Source organism: Bos javanicus, chromosome 5, assembly GCF_032452875.1.
Source record: "Bos javanicus breed banteng chromosome 5, ARS-OSU_banteng_1.0, whole genome shotgun sequence".
Lineage (NCBI taxonomy): Eukaryota > Metazoa > Chordata > Mammalia > Artiodactyla > Bovidae > Bos > Bos javanicus.
Genome location: NC_083872.1, coordinates 30,993,060 through 31,011,041, shown reverse-complemented (window position 1 = coordinate 31,011,041; position 17,982 = coordinate 30,993,060). Strand labels below are relative to the sequence as shown.

Below are 17,982 nucleotides of genomic sequence, written 5' to 3'. Positions count from 1 at the left end.
CAACTTGCTCCCAAAGCTATCTTGCACCAGGCCAGGGACACGCATCCTCCCGCCACCACCCCACAGCAGCCTCTACGGATTCCCAGGAGGCTGAGCGGCAAAGAAGTCCGGACGTCCGGGCGTTTCCCACAGCTGGTGGTTCTGAAATAGCCTTCTGGAATAAAACTCGGGACGGGAAGGAGGTGAAATGGAAAGTGGTGTTAAGTCGTCGGGGAGAAGTCGTAGCGCCAAAAGGACAGCCGTCTGGGAGACAAGAGTCCCGGCCGGGATCCAGAGAAAAGCCCCTCAAGCGGAGCCCCTTGAGGCGGCCGCCTTCGGCAACCTCCGGGGGAGTTTCGGCTCTTTCCGGCAGTTCCAGCTCGGGCCCTCTACTCCCAGCGCGCGCTGTCCCCCCCACCCAACGCTGCCCGGCTCTTTCTGGGACTCGCCATTCTGCACGCGGCTGCGAGCTCGTGTCCCACACCCGTCCCGACTCCCATCTAGTTTGTTCTCCAACCCACTCTTCCAATCCCTTCCCTGCATCGTTCTTCCCGATTCTCGGCGACGCCCGAGCTTCCTCAACTCGGGCGCGCGATCCACAGGGCGGTGTGAGGCGCGAGGGACCCGGTAGCGGGAGGAGCTGTAACCCGACGGACAGGAGGCCACCCCTCGTCCCGCGCCTTTCCGCGCGCGGGTCTTCGGCTCGCGGGGCCGCCTCGCGCCCGGGCCTCACTCGCGGGCCGGTTGGCTGCAACTGCCTCGAGCTCGGCGCGCCGGGTTCGCGCTGGCGCGAGCACGCGCCCTGTGCGCTGGCTAGCCGGCGCGCACGCGCCCGAGCGGACTGCGGGGCGGGGCGAAGAGCTCGAGCCCCGGCGAGGTCGGTGTGGGTCGGCTAGCACTCAGGCCCCCAGCCGCGGCTGCGATTCCCAGCCCGCCGCCCGGCCGAGGAGGGAAGCAGAGAAAGGGGCGGTGGGGGCGGGGCGGCGTCCGGCTCCGGGAGAGCTGGGGGAGGAGCGCGACGGCTGCAGCTCTAGAAGAGGAGGAGGAGGCGGCAGAGGAGCTCCTTTCGTCTTCTCAGACCCCAGAGCGTCCGGGACGCAGAGCCGGAACTGGGAACGCGGCGACTGCGGGGGCCCGGGATAGGTGAGGCTCTGGGTGCTGGTGGAGGAGTGGAGGAGGGATGAAGCGGGGCACGGAGGTGCAGAGAGCGGGCTTGAGGGAAGGCACACGGGGAGGGAGCAGTTGTTGGGGGTGGGGGTACCGAGAGTAGGGGACGTGAACCCTTTGAGACCTAGAGTGCCCAGATGGTGAAAGGTTTCTGGGGTCAGTGAGGCGGTCCGAAGCACACGGTTCCGAGTTGAGGGGTTTCCAGAGGCATAGGCCGGGGAAACAATGGAGTGAGGGGGAGACTCTGATGTGAGCGTGTGTGGGGTACTGGGTTTTAAGAAACAACGAGAGGTCGAAAGAAATGAAAGAATCGATCATTTGGTGTGAGAAGTACAATGAACTGGAAATTCATCGCAAATGCGTAAGGTCATCTACGTGGGTCTCCGAGGTCCTTAGGATTTGGGGGGCAAAGTGGGATTTGAAAATGAGAGAGAGGAGGGCATTCTTGGAATTGGGGTGGGGTGGGGAGCGGGAAACGGGACGGAAAATATAGCCAAGAGGGGCAGACACATAAAATAGATGTGGTTTGGGTTTGAATTAAAGCAGAAGAATAAGTCCAGTTAGAGAGTATAGGTTAGGTGGACTGGAGTGGCATTTTTCTCCTAATTCATCCAGGATGACTGGGTTCTTTTAGAAGGTGGATTTTTCTCTGGCATGTCCCTCTGCTAAGGAGTACAGGCTGCTCTTTTAATAATTTGGTTATCATTTATAGTTCATTTCATTGATAAAACATGCCTGTAATGTTTATTTCCCTTCCCTAAATTACAGGTATGTAATTTACCTGCGGTTTATGAAGCAGGAGAGGACAGGTCACTAGAAACAGGCATCTTGCTTTGAGTTTGGTTATTGATAATGCAGAGTTTAGGGTGTTTGGAGGAGAACCAAGAATTTGTTCATCGAAAGATGAACAGCCTTGATAAAATCTGAGTTATCTGTACTTTGTTAGAATTACAGTTTCTCACTGAGAAATGATCATGTACCGTCTGCTAGTGGTTTTATGATTATGGGAGAGAGTTTGGTTTTGTCACCAGGAATTCCTGATGCTGATTTCGAATTATCAAGCTATTTTGTACCTTCCAGTTTGAATTCAGGTGATTTGAAAATATTGTGGGGAAGTATTTCGGCAGTTATGTATGATCTTTGCATTTCCTTGATACTTGGATTTCCAGACCAAATTTTGGATGATGCTAGATACAAGATTGCTGATTTTGAAATTGTAATTACCATTATGTGCTCATAAATAAACATATTTATGACATATTAATATGGACATATTAAGCCTTTTATTTTGAGGCATTAAGTTTTGCTGACTCATCTAAGATTTCTGGAAATTTTTCAGTTTATATTTCTCAGCTTGGCCTCAGATAGTAGCATTAGGCTATTTTATAAAGGTCCAAAAAGAATGATCTAAACTGTGACTTTTCTTCTGTTATAAAAACTGAACAAAGCAAGAAATGAGTGCAGTTTCCTTATTAGTGATAATGAAGTGCTAAGATTGCTTTCCACGTATCATCTCATTTAATCCTCATAATCATATCCTGTTTTATAAATTCAGAGATTAAGTAACTATTTAATAAGGTCACAAAACTAGTAGTAAACTGAATTCATACCCATTCTGTTTGGACACTCCTTTAAGTGTTCCATGTTGTTCTACCTGCTTTTTCCTCCTGATCTTGGTTGTAGTATGAACAGCATGAATTGGTTGAAACCTGGTCTGGTACAGTGATCTAGACAAAGATTGGGTTGATGGGCTACATCTGCAGAGTTTATTGAAGGTTTATTGCCCCTGTGATTTAACAGATCTTCTGGGGTCCAGATAATGGGCAAAAACATCCTCTTGCTAAGGATTTGTCCTGTGAGCACACTTAATTTTCCGTTTAGTCTAGTGTACTGCTGAAGTACTCTGCATACGTGGCACTCTTCCTTGTGGAAGTCAAGACAGCCAGTTGTGGAGCCAAAACCAATTAACTCTGGAAAACAATCAAAAACTGCTGAATGCTCAAGTGCCCTCCAAGCACCTGTTGAGTCCACAGTTGGTACTGGCATTATCTCTAAATACAGACAGGATCCTCTTAGAAACCAGGAGTAAAACTTCTAGAACCGAGAGACACAGCTGGGGCCTGAGGGAGGAGCCAGAGGTTAATGGCCGAAACATCAGCATAGCCTGTGGCGGCTGATCCAGGAGCAGGAAAGGCTACAGATACTAGTGAATTGCAGGAGGTGAGGGAATTTTTATTTGTTGAGCAGTTAGGTATTCTAGGGACTGCCTGACCTCAGTGTGTTTTATATATGTTACTTTATTAGGTCTTCAAATAATCCTATAAGGTAAGCATCCTCATCTTTCAGATGAGGCTTGGAAAAGGTTAAGTAACTTTGTAATGGTGGTGAAAGAAGTTTATATTTTTATTGTTATATTGCTACTTGCAGTTTCCATTGTAGAGACACCATATTAAGACTGGAAAATTAAAGTCACTCTTTAGGATCCACTATGCTGCTTTGTTAGAAGTAAAACTGATTGTCTTGCTGCTTACATTGGAGACTGGAAGGTAAAGCTTATATTTTTCTGATTTAAATATTGGAAAGGGGAGCCCATTCATTATTTAGCAAATGTCCTCCTATAGAATATAGTTCACCTTCTAATATATCTTTCTATCATATGCCAGTGATATGATACTGATATATAAATCTGTAGTATATGAAAATGCCATGTCCATCCTTCCTGTTCTGAGGTCTTGACTTTCAGGCAGGTTATCTAGGCTCGGAGGATGACAGTGAAGCATGCCTGTTGCAGACTCTTAGCACTTTTTCTTGATGTTTTTGCCTCAAAATTTGATCATCATTCTTGCTTGGTTACTTAAAAAAATTGTAATAAGATATACGTAACATCATTTAAACCACTTTTTCAAGTGTACAGTTCAGTGGCATTAAATCCATTCATACTGCTGTGAAACCATCACCACCATTCAACTCCAGAACATTCTTATCGTCCCAAACCAAAATTCCTGTTAAAGAATGACTCTTCATTCTTCTTTTTCCCCAGCTTCTGGCAATCACTATTGCACTTTTCTGTCTCTAGGAATATGATTATTCTAGGTACCTCACATAAGTGGAATTATATAGTATTTGTCCATTTGTGTCTGGCTTATTTCACTTAGCACATTGTCTTCAAGGTTCATCAGTGTTTTAACCTTGTCAGAAATTCATTCCTTTTTAGAGCTGAGTAATATTCCATCGTATGCATATACCACATTCCCTTTATCCATTCATCTATAAATGGACACAGGTTGTTTCCACTTTTTGGCCATTGTGAGTAACGCTGCTGTGAACATTAGTGTACAAATACCTGTTCAATATCTGTTCATATGATAATCCTATGTTTAAGTTTTTGTGGCAGTTTGGTTACTTTTTTATATATAATTTTACTTATTTATTTTTTGGTGGTGCAGGGTCTTTGTTGCTGCATGGGCTTTTCTCTAGTTGCAAGGATCAGGGGCTACACTCTAGCTGCAGTGCTCGGGCTTCTCATTGCAGTGGCTTTTGTTGCAGAACACGGGCTCTAGACATGTGAACTTCAGTTGATGTAGCACCTGGGCTCAGTATTTGTGGCTCCTGAGCTTAAGATCACAGGCTCAGTAGTTGTGGCCGTCGGGCTTTGTTTTCCCTGAGGCATGTGGGATTGTCCCTGACTAGGGGTAGAACCGTACTTCCTGCATTGGCAGGTGGATTTTTTACCTTCCCTGAGCAACCTGGGAAGCCCAAGTTTGTTTACTTTTATTTATTTATTTATTTTTGTTTACTTTTAAATGGTGATTTTATTGTGTGTTCACCTGAAGGTAGTACTTGACCTTATGTTTGAGGGCTGCTGTTTCCTCTACTGACTTTTTCTGTCCAGTTTGCAGGACACTTGCACAGGAAATGATTTGTCTAGTTTTTATGGCTCTCTCTTAGCTTCTGTCTAATTATATTTATGTATCAAGACATCTAGCAAGCACCTTAAAATAGAGTTCAAGTTAGCAGTAAAAGTACTTTTGAAAATCTTGTAGGAGCTTTAGTTGATGAAGAAAATAGGAGTTTCTGTTTTAAAGTATGAAACGTATCCAGTGTGGAAGGGACCATTTGTTATACACAAGGTTTTTTAGTCATACCTGTAACTGTGGATGATCATCTTAAGAATGTTATTTGTATATATATTTGAAAAATCAGGTACTTCCCTGGTGGTCCAGTGGCTAAGACTCCACACTCCCAATGCTGGGGACCCAGGTTCAACCCCTGGTCAGGGAACTAGATCCTACATGCTGCAGCTAAGAGCTCACATGCCATAACTAAAGATCCCGTGTGCTGCAAGTAAGACCTGGTGCAGCCAAAACATAAATAAATATTAAAAAAGAAAAATGTGTCAGTAGTGTAGATCATCTTCAGTTCACTTTGCTGCCTTTGGTTGAAAATTTTAGGGTACTTTTTTCATTTCAGAATATTTTATATATATGTTGTTGTTGTTCAGTCACTCAGTCGTGTCCAGCTCTTTGTGACCCCATGGACTGCAGCACACCAGGTTTCCCTGTCCTTCACCATCTCCCAGAGTTTGCTCAAACTCGTGTCCATTGAGTCAGTGATGCCATCTCATCCTCTGTCCCCCGCTTCTCCTCCTGCCCTCAGTCTTTCCCAGCATCAGAATCTTTTCCAGTAAGTTGGCTCTTCGCATCAGGTGGCCAGAGTATAGGAGCTTCATCATCAGTCCTTCCAATGAACATTCAGAATTGATTTCCTTTAGGATTGACTAGTTTGATCTTGCTGTCCAAGGGACATGTATGAGCTGCTAGTTATTGCTTACCTTCTATAGCCTTTATTAATTGAAAAGAGTTTGAGTGCTACTATATGCTTTAAATATTTCAGGAAGGTAACTGTAATACAGGAAGTACTGTTTGAGTCGATTTTTTCTCCCTCCCTTCATGTATTTGAGAGAGACAGAGTTGTCACATAGTACCAAATATAGTAGATTGAAATAGCTGTAGGCTGACAATGAACTGTCTCTTAGGATGGGTCTAACCTCCAATTTCATTTTTTCTAATTGTCACAAGGAGGTTAATTATGCCTGCATCTTGCTTCTTGAGATTATTCGGTTACAAAGGGACTTCAGGCTCACATACCATTTTCTGGGAGCCTCTTTCGGAATCTTAGTGAGTTTACACTTACCGTGGATGTGGTGTGTTGGTTCTGAAATATCTCCAAAAGATTTAAAGTTTTGGACATTAACTTTAAATATCCAAACGTTTTAGGTTGCTGGATATAAGGATTGGCCAGAGGCCAGCATTTACTCTTCATGTTCAGATTTACCATGGTGGCTGATTGTGTTGGATTCCTGAAATATACATGCATCTTCTGCACTGACTCTGCAGCAGCCCCAGGCCTTAAAATATTCTGTAGGATCTGAGAACATAGCCACCAGCTTAAGGCCTCTGCAGTCATTGTCCTATGACTAATTTGTGGTTAGGAGTTACACAGCGATTCTTACTAGTGCAAACCCTAAATGACAACCTTAGATTGTTGGTTAGGATTTTTTTATATTACTTAATTAGCAAAATGACACGATTACTGGTTGTGGAGTATGTGTTTGTGTCTATGTGTTCTTTAGAGTTGGTTAAAGGGTGTTGGGATTGAGGAGAAGGAGGTTTGTGATGAAGCCATTATAGGATTATAGATGGGTCACGTTAGATAAGTGAAGATATCTTTTGTACTTGAAGATGCTGCTAATGATGTTACTTCTTATTGACCTGTATAGAACTGGAAAGGCCTATTTGTAAAACCAACAGTCTTTGCTCTCTTGAGTACTGTGATCTGTCCAGTAGCAAATGATTTGCTTCTGTTTTAAGGTTACCATCAGTAGAGCAATGCATGTGTGCTCAGTCACTGAGTTGTGTCCAACTGTTTGCAACTCCATGTACTGCAGCCCACCAGCCCTCTTTCCATGGGATTTTCCAGGCAAGAACACTGGAGTGGGTTGCCATTTCCTCCTCCAGGGGATCTTCCTGACCCAGGGATTGAAGCCCCGTCTTCTGCATCAGCAGGCAAATTCTTTACCACTGAGCCACCTGGAAAGCCCAGTAGAGCAGTACTTTAAATTATCTACTTAGTCTCTGATTACAACATGCAGTGTGATCAGCCCACTGCTGGCTTTTCTTGGTATTTTCTACTGTTACATTGATTAAAAATGTGCACTAGTGTGTAGTGGAAGTGACTCTCAGCCGACTTTGGTTAATAACCTCTTATATCTTTATATAAAGTAAATTGTCATCATAGCCTACCTGCATGTCCTGCACAAACCTTCAGGATAAGGATCTCATCATTAGAGGCTTCCTCACATTTGATGGGAACAGTGAAGCTTATTTATAACTATGATGGAATGACAGGAAATTAAGGCATTATAGGACCTGAATGGTCCTATAAGGTGGTACTGTGGTACAGAACCACCAAAGACTGAGTCAGCCATTTAGCTCAGATGCAAACTTGATGTTTTGTTACATCTTACCAGTCAGTACATACTTGGTTTCTTGAGAAGACTATCTAATTCTTTGTTAAGTTGACAGTACTTTAAACAAAGCTTTGTTGGGTAATCATTTTCACTTCTTTCACTATTCAAAGCTTGTATTTTATGGAGGTCTTTTTTTGTTTTTAATTTTTTGGCCATGCCACATGGCTTTCAGGATCATAGTTCCCTGACCAGGGCAGTGGTCCTGAACTGACCATAGTTCTCCAGCCCTAGCAGTGAAAGCGCTGAGTCCTGTCTACTGAACTGCCAAGGAATTCCTTGAAGATCTTTTAAAAGTTGTTTGACATTTGTCATTTGTCTGCCAGCCCGTAATGTTATGATGATGCAGTAAGTTAGACTACGCAGTATTGTTATGTGATGTTATTCTCCAGTTGCAGTGAGTGGAGCTTACTCCCTCATTGTGATGCATGTGCTTCTTGTTGCAGTGGCTTCTCCTGTTGTGGAGCACAGGCCCTAAGGCATGTGAACTTCAGTGGTTGTGGTGCACAGGCTTAGTTGCCCCGTGGTGTGTGGAAGCTTCCCAGATCAGAGATCCAACCCATGTCCCCTGCATTGGCAGGCAGATTCTTAACCACTGGACCACCAGGAAAGTCCCTGGAATAAAATTTTAATTGTTGGGAAGAAGGGCTATAAAGGTCCTACTTGCTATCAACATTAAGAAAAAAAAAGCAAAAATCTGGCTCTGAATCTCTGCTGTTCTGTCTAGTACTCCCTCAGTGAATTTGGTCAAGTAATTTCTCTGAGCCTGTCTGTGTTTCTGAATCTGCACAGAATTGTCAGGACTATTGGATTTTTTTTTTTTTTCCTGAAATGAAGTCCACAATGCATAAAATTAACTGTTTTAAAGTATACAGTTCAGTGGTATTTAATAAATTCACTGTGTTGTACAATCATCACTCTATATAGTTCCAGAACTGTTACATCAACCCCAGAGGAGGCCGTATACCCATTATGCAGTCTCTCCTCACTCTTCCCTCCAATCCCCTGCACCATCTCTGTTAACCACCAATCTCTGCTAATTTACTTGTTCTGGATATTTCAAGTAAAAGGAATCATGTAATATGTGATTTTTTGTGTGTGGCTTCTTTGATGTAACAGTGTTTTTGAGGTTCATCCATATTGTACCATGTGTCAGTATTTCATTCATTTTTGTAGCTGAATACTATCCCACTATATGGATATATCATATTTTGTTTATCCATTTTTTCTGTTGACTGGCAGTTGTTTCATTTCTGCCTTTTGGCTGTTTTGAGTAATGCTGCTTTGAATATTCATGTACCATTTTTTGTTTGAATACCTGTTTTCAATTCTTTTGGGTTTATTCCTGAGGGTGGAATTGCTGAATCACGTAGATTTCTTTTTAGGGAACTGCCATACTGTTTTCCACAGAGGCTATACTAGTTTACATTCTCACCAGTAGTGCGTGAGGGTTCCAGTTTCTCCACATCTTTGCCAATACTTGTTATTTTCCTTTTTTTCTTTGATTATAGCCATCTTTGTAGGTATGAAATGGTATTGTGGATTTTATTTGCATTTCCTTACTAATGACTGGTGATGTTTAATATCTTTTCTTGTGCTTATTGATCTTTTGTGTATCTTCTTTGGAGAAATGTCTATTTAAGTCCTTTGCCTGGTTTTAAATTAGATTGTCTTTTTGTTGAGTTATGACTGTTGATTTATAATAGTTATGTAACACTTAGATCAGTGAGTGCAGATAGTAGGCACTTAATATTATAATTATTTTTGGTACATGTGACCTGAGTTGGAGGGAAATGTTGCATAGCTTTTCCAAATAGGAGTGGCAGGCAAAAAAAAAAAAAACTATCATTTGCTGTCAATAAAAGTTAGACTGTGGTAGTATTGATAATTTACTTTGGATCGATGCCCCCAAATCAAGAAATTAGGAAGACATATGCATAAAATCAGTGTATCTTTGGCAGAAATCAGTGTTTCTTTAATGTTTAGTTTATTCGTAAGAACTTCATAAACAACAAAAGAATCCTAAATGCAGTACTTGGATGCAATCTCAGAAATGACAAAGTTATCTCGGTTCATTTCCAAGGCAAACCATTCAGCCTCACAGTAATCCAAATCTGTGCCCCAACCACTGATGCTGAAGAAGCTGAAGTTAAATGGTTCTGTGATGACCTACCAGACCAAAAAATTATGTTGTTTTCATCATTAGGGATTGGAATGCAAAAGTAGGAAGTCAGGAGATACTTGGAGTAACAGGGAAGTTTGGCCTTGGAATACAAAATGAAGCAGGGAAAAGGCTTATAGTTTTGTCAAGAGAATACATTGGTCATAGCAAACACACTCTTCCAACAACACTAGAGATGACTCTATGCATGGCATCACCAGATGGTCAGTACTGAAATCAGATTGATATATCCTTTGCAGCCAAAGATGGAGAAGCTCTATGTAGTCAGCAAAAACAAGAGCTGAAGCTGATTGTGGCTCAGATCATCAACTCCTTTTGCAAAATTCAGGTTTAAATTGAAGAAAGTAGGGAAAACCATTAGACCGTTCAGGTATTGTTGTTGTTGTTCACTCACTCAGTTGTGTCCAACTCTGCTACTCCTGGACTGCAGACCATTCAGGTATGAACTAAATCAAATCCCTTATGATTATACAGTGGAGGTGATGAATTGACTCAAGGGATTAGATCTGGTAGACAGAGTGCCTGAAGAACTATGGATGGGAGTTTGTAACATTGTACAGGAAGTGCTGACCAAAACTATCCTCAAGAGAAAGAAATACAAGAAAGCAAAGTGGTTGTCTGAGAGGGGCTTACAAATAGCTGAGAAAAGAAGAGAAGCTAAAGGCAAAGGAGAAAGGGAAAGATATACCCACCTGAGTACAGAGTTCCAGAGAATAGCAAAGAGAGAGAAGAAAGCCTTCTTAAGGGAACCATGCATATAAATAGAGGAAAACAATAGAATGGGAAAGACTAGAGATCTCTTCAAGAAAATTGGAGATACCAAGGGAACATTTCATGCAAAGATGAGCAAAATAAATAGCAAGGACCTGGCAGAAGCAGGAAAGGTTAAGAAGACATGGCAAGAATATACAGAAGAATATGCAAAAAAGATCTTAATGGTCTGGATAACCATGATGATGTGGTCACTCACCCAGAGCCAGACATCCTGGAGTGTGAAGTCAAGTGAGCCTTAGGAATCATCACTGTGAGCAAAGCTAGTATAAGTGATGGGATTCCAGTTGAGCTATTTCAAATCCTAAAAGATGATGCTGTTAAAGTGCTGCACTCAATATACCAGCAAATATGAAAACTCAGCAGTGGCCACAGTACTGGGAAAGGTCAGTTTTCATTCCAGTCCCAAAGAAAGGCAATGCCAGAGAATGTTCAAACTACCATACAGTTGTTCTCATTGCACATGATCCTTCAAGGTAGGCTTCAATAATATGTGAACCAAGAACTTCCAGATGTTCAAGCTGGATTTAGAAAAGGCAGAGGAACCAGAGATCAAATTGCCAACATCCACTGGATCATAGAAAAGGCAAGGGAATTCCAAAGAAAAAATCTGCTTCTGATTACACTAAAGGTTTTGACTGTGTAGATCATAACAAACTGTGAAAAATTCTTAAAAGAGATGGGAATACCAGAGCACCTTACTTGTGTCCTCAGAAACCTGTATGTAGAACAAGAAGCAACAATTAGAACCAAACATGGAACAATGGACTGGTTCAAAATTGAGAAAGGAGTACGTCAAGGCAGTATATTGTTGCCCTATTTAATTTATATGCAGAACATGCATGTGTGCTAAGTCACTTCAGTTGTGTCCAACTCTTTGCAACCTATGGACTGTAGCTCACCAGGCTCCCTTGTCCATGGGATTCTGTAGGCAAGAATACTGGGATGGGTTGCCATGCCCTCCTCCAGGGGATCTTCCCGACCCAGGTGTTGAACCCGTCTTTCTTCCATCGCTTGCATTGTCAAGCGGGTTCTTTACCACTAGTGCCACCTGGGAAGCCCATATGCAGAGTATAACCTGCAAAATGCCAGGCTAAAAGACTCACAAGCTGGAATGAAGATTACCAGGAGAAATGTCAATAATCTCAGATATGCAGATGACACCACTCTTATGGCAGAAAGCAAAGAGGAACTAAAGAGCCTCCTGATGAAGAAGAAAGAGTGAAAAGCTGGCTTAAAACTCAACATTTAAAACACTAAGATCATGGCATCTAGTCCCATCATTTCATGGTAAATAGCTGGGGTAAAAATAGAAACAATGACAGATTTTATTATTGGGGGCTCCAAAATCACTGCGGACGGTGACTGCAGCCACGAAATCAAAAGATGCTTGCTCCTTGGAAGAAAAGCTATGACAAACCTAGCCAGCATATTAAAAAGCAGAAACATCACTTTGAGGACAAAGGTTTGTGTAGTCAAAGCTATGTTTTCTCCAGTAGTCATGTAGGGATGTGAGAGTTAGACCATAAAGAAGTATTGGACCAGTGCCGAATTGATGCTTTTGAATTGTGGTGCTGTGGAAGACTCTTGCGAGTCCCTCAAACAGCAAGGAACTCAAACCAGTCAATCCTAAAAGAAATCAATCCTGAATATTCCTTAGAAAGACTGATGCTGAAGCTCCAGTACTTCGGCCAACTGATGCGAAGAGTTGACTCATTGGAAAAGACCCTGATGCTGAAAAGGTTAAGGGCAAGAGGAAAAGAACGACAGAGGATGAGACGGTTGGATGGCATCACTGACTCAATGGACATGAGTTTGAGCAAACTCTGGGAGATAGTGAAGGACCAGGAAGCCTGGTGTGCCACAGGCCATGGGGTTGCAGAGTCAGGTAAGACTTGGTGACTGAACAACAACAATTAATATAAAGCATTGGGCTTCCCAGGTCAATCAGTGGTAAAGAACCTGCCTGCCAATGCAGGAGATTCAAGAGACATGGGTTTGATCTCTGAGCTGGGAAGATCCCCTGTAGTAGGAACAGGCAACCCGCTCCAGTACTCATGCCTGAAAAATTCCATGGACAGAGTAGTCTGGTGGGCTACAGTCCATGGGGCCACAAAGAGTTGGATACGACTGAGTGACTAAACACACACACACAGACATAAAGCATAAATGTCATCTAGTTACAGTGCGTTAGTTGTTCAGTCCTGTCCAATTCTTTGCAACCCCATGGACTGTATGTAGCCCACCAGCCTCTTCTGTCCCTCTGTCCATGGAATTCTCCAAGCAAGAATACTGAAGCGGGTAGCCATTCCTTTTTTCAGGGGATCTTACCAACCCCAGCATCCAACCCTTGTCTCTTGAGTCTCCTGCATTGGCAGGAGGATTTTTTATTGCTGAGCTACCAGGGAAGTTATAGCTGAAATTTAGATCATCTTTCTTCATTCTGCCCTGTGTGAGACATTTGTTGTAAGTGTTGTAAACTGGATCAGGGTATCCTACCTTTTATACTGAATGGTACGCAGTTGGTGTATCATTGTTTTTATGCATATTGCAGCTTGGCTTTATGGGGTGGTCAAAAGAAGAAGATAGAATAGGAGATCAATATAATTTTTAATTTAGAATCTTACCCTATGGTCAGGATTATCCATCTAGAACCGATGAATATATTTGCCAGGTTTGTGGATAGACGTATTCATTCCATTATATCATGATGTGGAGTAGGGGTAGTTGCTTTAGGCAGAACATACTGTGTATAAGTCAAAACTTGATTATTTTCTTGAAAAAGGCAAAAAGAGTGTACACTTTCAGGAAGTGGTGATTATTCAAATCCATCCTATAGTCCCAAGCTTTATTATTTAGGCCTCATCTCTGAAGCCTCCTATTTTTTGTGATACCTCTGTGTCTTGGCCCGTTACCTGAATTCTGCCTGGAATGCATTGTAGTAAGTCTGTTGGGAGGAAGTCTTGACTTTCTGAAGTCTCTTAGGCAAATCAAACACTTTTCTTTTGGGCTTTTACATCTGTAACATACTTTCAGAATAGCACTTTTATCATGTGTGCTGTGCATAGTCAGTGGTGTCCGACTCTTTGTGACCCCATGGACTGGAGCCTGCTAGGCTCCTCTGTCCATAGGGATTCTCCAGGCAAGAATACTGGAATGGGTTGCCATGCCCTCCTTGAGAGGATCTTCTTGACCCAGAGATCGAACCCAGGTCTCCCACATTGCAGGCAGATTCTTTACCGTCCGGGCCATTAGAGAAGCCCTGTACTTAAAAAATGTACATTAAATTTTTAAAAATCAGTGCATCCACATGGTAAAATCAGTGTATGCACAAAATTAAAGAGTTCAGAAGTAAATGGCAAAAATAGTTTTTCCAGTTTTTTTCCCTGAAGAAAGCTGCGGGTAGTACTTCCTGGAAGTTTGTCCTTCCAGGGTTATTCTTTGCTGATATAAGAATTTTTATAGTGTATGAAAGGCTCATTTTTTCCTTATTTTTTACTGCAAAGTAATTTATAAATATTGCAAACATTCACACACTATAGAAATATGTAGAGTGAAAGATTTCCTTTACCTTGATCTTAATCCTTGTCCTTCCCAGTAATAACTCACCTCCCCATTTACATTCCTCTCTCCAGAGGTAATCCTGTTATAACCCTATTGTGAATCCTTTCAGATTATTCTGCTTACGTTTACATAGGTATATAAAATATTTTTTGTATGGTTATTTTATGATATTTTATATACTATTCTATAGCTTCCTCTTAACATGTTTTGGAGATTTTTTTTCACATCAATATGTACAGATCCAGTAATCTAGGTTGCTAGATCACTTCTAGCAACCTAGAAAAACACTCATATATGTCCCACAAGCCTATAAAAAAAGTACTTGCTGTGACTTCTCTGGTGGTCCAGTATTAAGAATCTGCCTTCCAGTGCAAGGGACATGTGTTCAATCCCTGGTCAGGGACCTAAGATCCCACATGCCATGGGGCAGCTAAGCCTGTATGCCACAGCTACTGAGTCCACTCGCTCTGGAGACTGCGCCACAGCTAGAGAGAAGCCCCAGCACCACAATGAAAGATCCCTGTGTGCTGTAACCAGGACCTGATGCAGTCAAATACATAAATTTGTTTTTAAAGTATTCACTAAAGCACTGTTAGAAACTACAACAGATAGATGTATACAGGTATCTATATACCTCCACATATAGCTATAGGTATACATATATTTCCATCAAGTGGGAAATGGTTAAAAAAAACAGGATGGGGAACATGTGTATACCTGTGGCAGATTCATGTTGATATATGGCAAAACCAGTACAATATTGTAAAGTTAAAAAATAAAATTAAAAAAATAAAATTTCAGATATATATGCAAATAAAGACCAAAATATAAATCGGAAAAAAAAAAAAAACAGTAAATCGGAAAAAAAAAACAGTATATGTATATTATGGAATGAATATCATGCAGAGGTTAAAAGAATAAAAGAAAAGCCTGGCATTTCTCATGATGTACTCTTAAGTAGAGAAATGCTGGGCTGGATGAAGCACAAGCTGAAATCAAGGTTGCCAGAAGAAATATCAGTAACCTCAGATATGCAGATGACACCACCCTTATGGCAGAAAGCAAAGAGGAACTAAAGAGCCTCTTGATGGAAGTGAAAGAGGAGACTGAAAAAGCTGTCTTAAAACTCACCAGTCAAAAAACTAAGATTATGGCATCTGGTCCCATCACTTCATGGCAAATAGCTGGGGAAACAACAGAAACAGTGACAAACTTTATTTTCTTAGGCTCCAAAATCACTGCAGATGTTGACTGCAGCCACAAAATTAAAAGACACTTGCTCCTTGGAAGAAAAGCTATGACCAACCTAGACAGTGTATTAAAAAGCAGAGACATTACTTTGCCAACAAAGGTCCGTCTAGTCAAAGCTATGGTTTTTTCCAGTAATCCTGTATGGATGTGGGAATTGGACTATAAAGAAAGCTGAGTGCCGAAGAATTGATTCTTTTGAACTGTGGTGTTGGAGAAGACTCTTGAGAGTCCCTTGCACTGCAAGGAGATCCAGCCTGTCAATTCTAAAGGAAATCGATCCTGAATATTCATTGGGAGGACTGATGCTGAAGCTGAAACTCCAATACTTTGGCCACCTGATATGAAGAACTGACTCATTGGAAAAGACCCTGATGTTGGGAAAGATTGAAGGGAGGAGATGGGGAGGACAGAGGATGATATGGTTGGATGGCTTCACTGACTCAATGGACATGAGTTTAAGCAAGCTCTGGGAGTTGGTTATGGACAGGGAAGCCTGGCATGCTGCAGTCCATGGGGTCATAAAGAGTCAGACATGACTGAACTACTGAACTGAACTGAACTCTGCATATAAGTTAAATAAGCAGGGTGACAGTATACAGCCTTGACATACTCCTTTCCCAATTTGGAACCAGTCTGTTGTTCCATGTCTGGTTCTAACGGTTGCTTTTTGACCTGCATACAGGTTTCTCAGGAGGCAGGTAAAGTGGTCTGGTGTTCCCATCTGTTTAAGAATTTTCCACAGTTTGTTGTGATACACAGTCAAATGCTTTAGCATAGTCAATGAATCAGAAGTAGATGTTTTTCTGGAATTCCCTTGGTTTTTCTATGATCCAGTGGATGTTGGCAATTTGATCTCTGGTTCCTCTACCTTTTCTAAAGCCAGCTTGAACATCAGGAAGTTCTCGTTTCATGTACTGTTGAAGCCTGGCTTGGAAAAGTTTGAGCATTACTTTGATAGCATGTGAAATGAGTGCAGTTGTGCAATAGTTTGAACATTCTTTGGCATTGCCTTTCTTTGGGATTGGAATGAAATCTGACCTTTTCCAGTCCTGTGGCCACTGCTGAGTTTTCCAAATTTGCTGGCATACTGAGTGCAGCACTTTAACAGCATCATCTTTTAGGATTTGAAATAACTCAGCTGGAGTTCCATCACTTACACTAGCTTTGTTTGTAGTAATGTTTCCTAAGGCCCACTTGACTTCATATTCCAGGATGTCTGACTCTAGGTGAGTGATCACACCATCATGGTTATCTGGGTAATTAAGGTCTTTTTTGTATAGTTCTGTGTATTCTTGCCACCTCTTCTTAATATCTTCTGCTTCTGTTAGGTCCATACCATTTCTGTCCTTTATTGTGCCCATCTTTGCATGAAATGTTCCCTTGGTATCTCTGATTTTCTTGATGATATCTCTAGTCTTTCCCATTCTATTGTTTTCCTCTAATTCTTCGCATTGTTCACTTAGGAAGGCTTTCTTTTCTCTCCTTGCTATTCTTGGAAATCTGCTTTCAGATGGGTATATTTTTCCTTTTCTCCTTTGCCTTTAGCTTCTCTCCTTTTCTCAGCTATTTGTAAGGCCTCCTCAGACAGCCATTTTTCCTTTACTTTTTCTTGGAGATGGTCGTGATCATCTCCTCCTGTACAATGTCACGAACCTCCATCCATAGTTCTTCAGGCAGTCTGTCAGATCTAATCCTTGAATCTATTTGTCACTTACAGTGTATAATCATAAGGGATTTGATTTCGGTCATACCTTAATGGCCTAAAGGTTTTCCCTACTTTCTTCAATTTAAGTCTGAATTTTGGAATAAGGAGTTAATGATCTGAGCCACACTTAGCTCTCAGTCTTGTTTTTGCTGACTGTATAGAGCTTCTCCATCTTTGGCTGCAAAGATTATAATTAATCTGATTTCTATATTGACCATCTGGTGATTTCCACGTGTACAGTCATCTCTTGTGTTGTTGGAAGAGGGTATTTGCTATGACCAGTGTGTTCTCTTGGCAGAACTCTGTTAGCCTTTGCCCTGCTTCATTTTTTATTCCAAGGCCAAATTTACCTGTTACTCCAGGTATCTCTTGACTTCCTACTTTTGCATTCCAGTCCCCCATGAGGAACAGGACGTCTTTTTTGGGTGTTAGTTCTAGAAGGTCGTGTAGGTCTTCATTGAACCGTTCAGCTTCAACTTCTCCAGCATTACTGGTTGGGGCATAGACTTGGATTACTGTGATATTGAATGGCTTGCCTTGGAAATGAACAGAGATCATTTTGTCATTTCTGAGATTGCACCCAAGTACTGCACTTCAGACTCTTTTATTGACTATGAGGGCTACTCCATTTCTTCTAAGGAATTTTTGCCCACGTTGTTAGATATAATGGTCATTTGAATTAAATTCGCCCATTCTGGTCCATTTTAGTTCACTGATTCCTAAAATTTCGACGTTCACTGTTGCCATCTCCTGTTTGACCACTTCTAATTTACCTTGATTTATGGACCTAACATTCCAGGTTCCTATGCAATATTGCTCTTTACAGCATTGGACTTT

At 41.8% G+C, this 17,982-nt stretch overlaps 1 protein-coding gene and 1 non-coding gene across 2 annotated transcripts in view; both read left to right on the top strand.

Annotated features, from left to right (window-relative positions):
• Positions 1–888: 888 nt before the first annotated feature.
• Positions 889–17,982, top strand: part of SPATS2 (spermatogenesis associated serine rich 2) — a 153,241-nt gene continuing 136,147 nt past the window's right edge. Inside the window, exon 1 of the mRNA XM_061416219.1 lies at positions 889–1,122. The gene's annotated coding sequence lies outside the window, so the exon portion shown is untranslated. The remainder of the gene's footprint in view (positions 1,123–17,982) is intronic.
• TRNAG-CCC (transfer RNA glycine (anticodon CCC)) lies at positions 5,355–5,427 on the top strand. The gene has a single exon. It is a non-coding gene; the product is annotated as a tRNA-Gly (tRNA).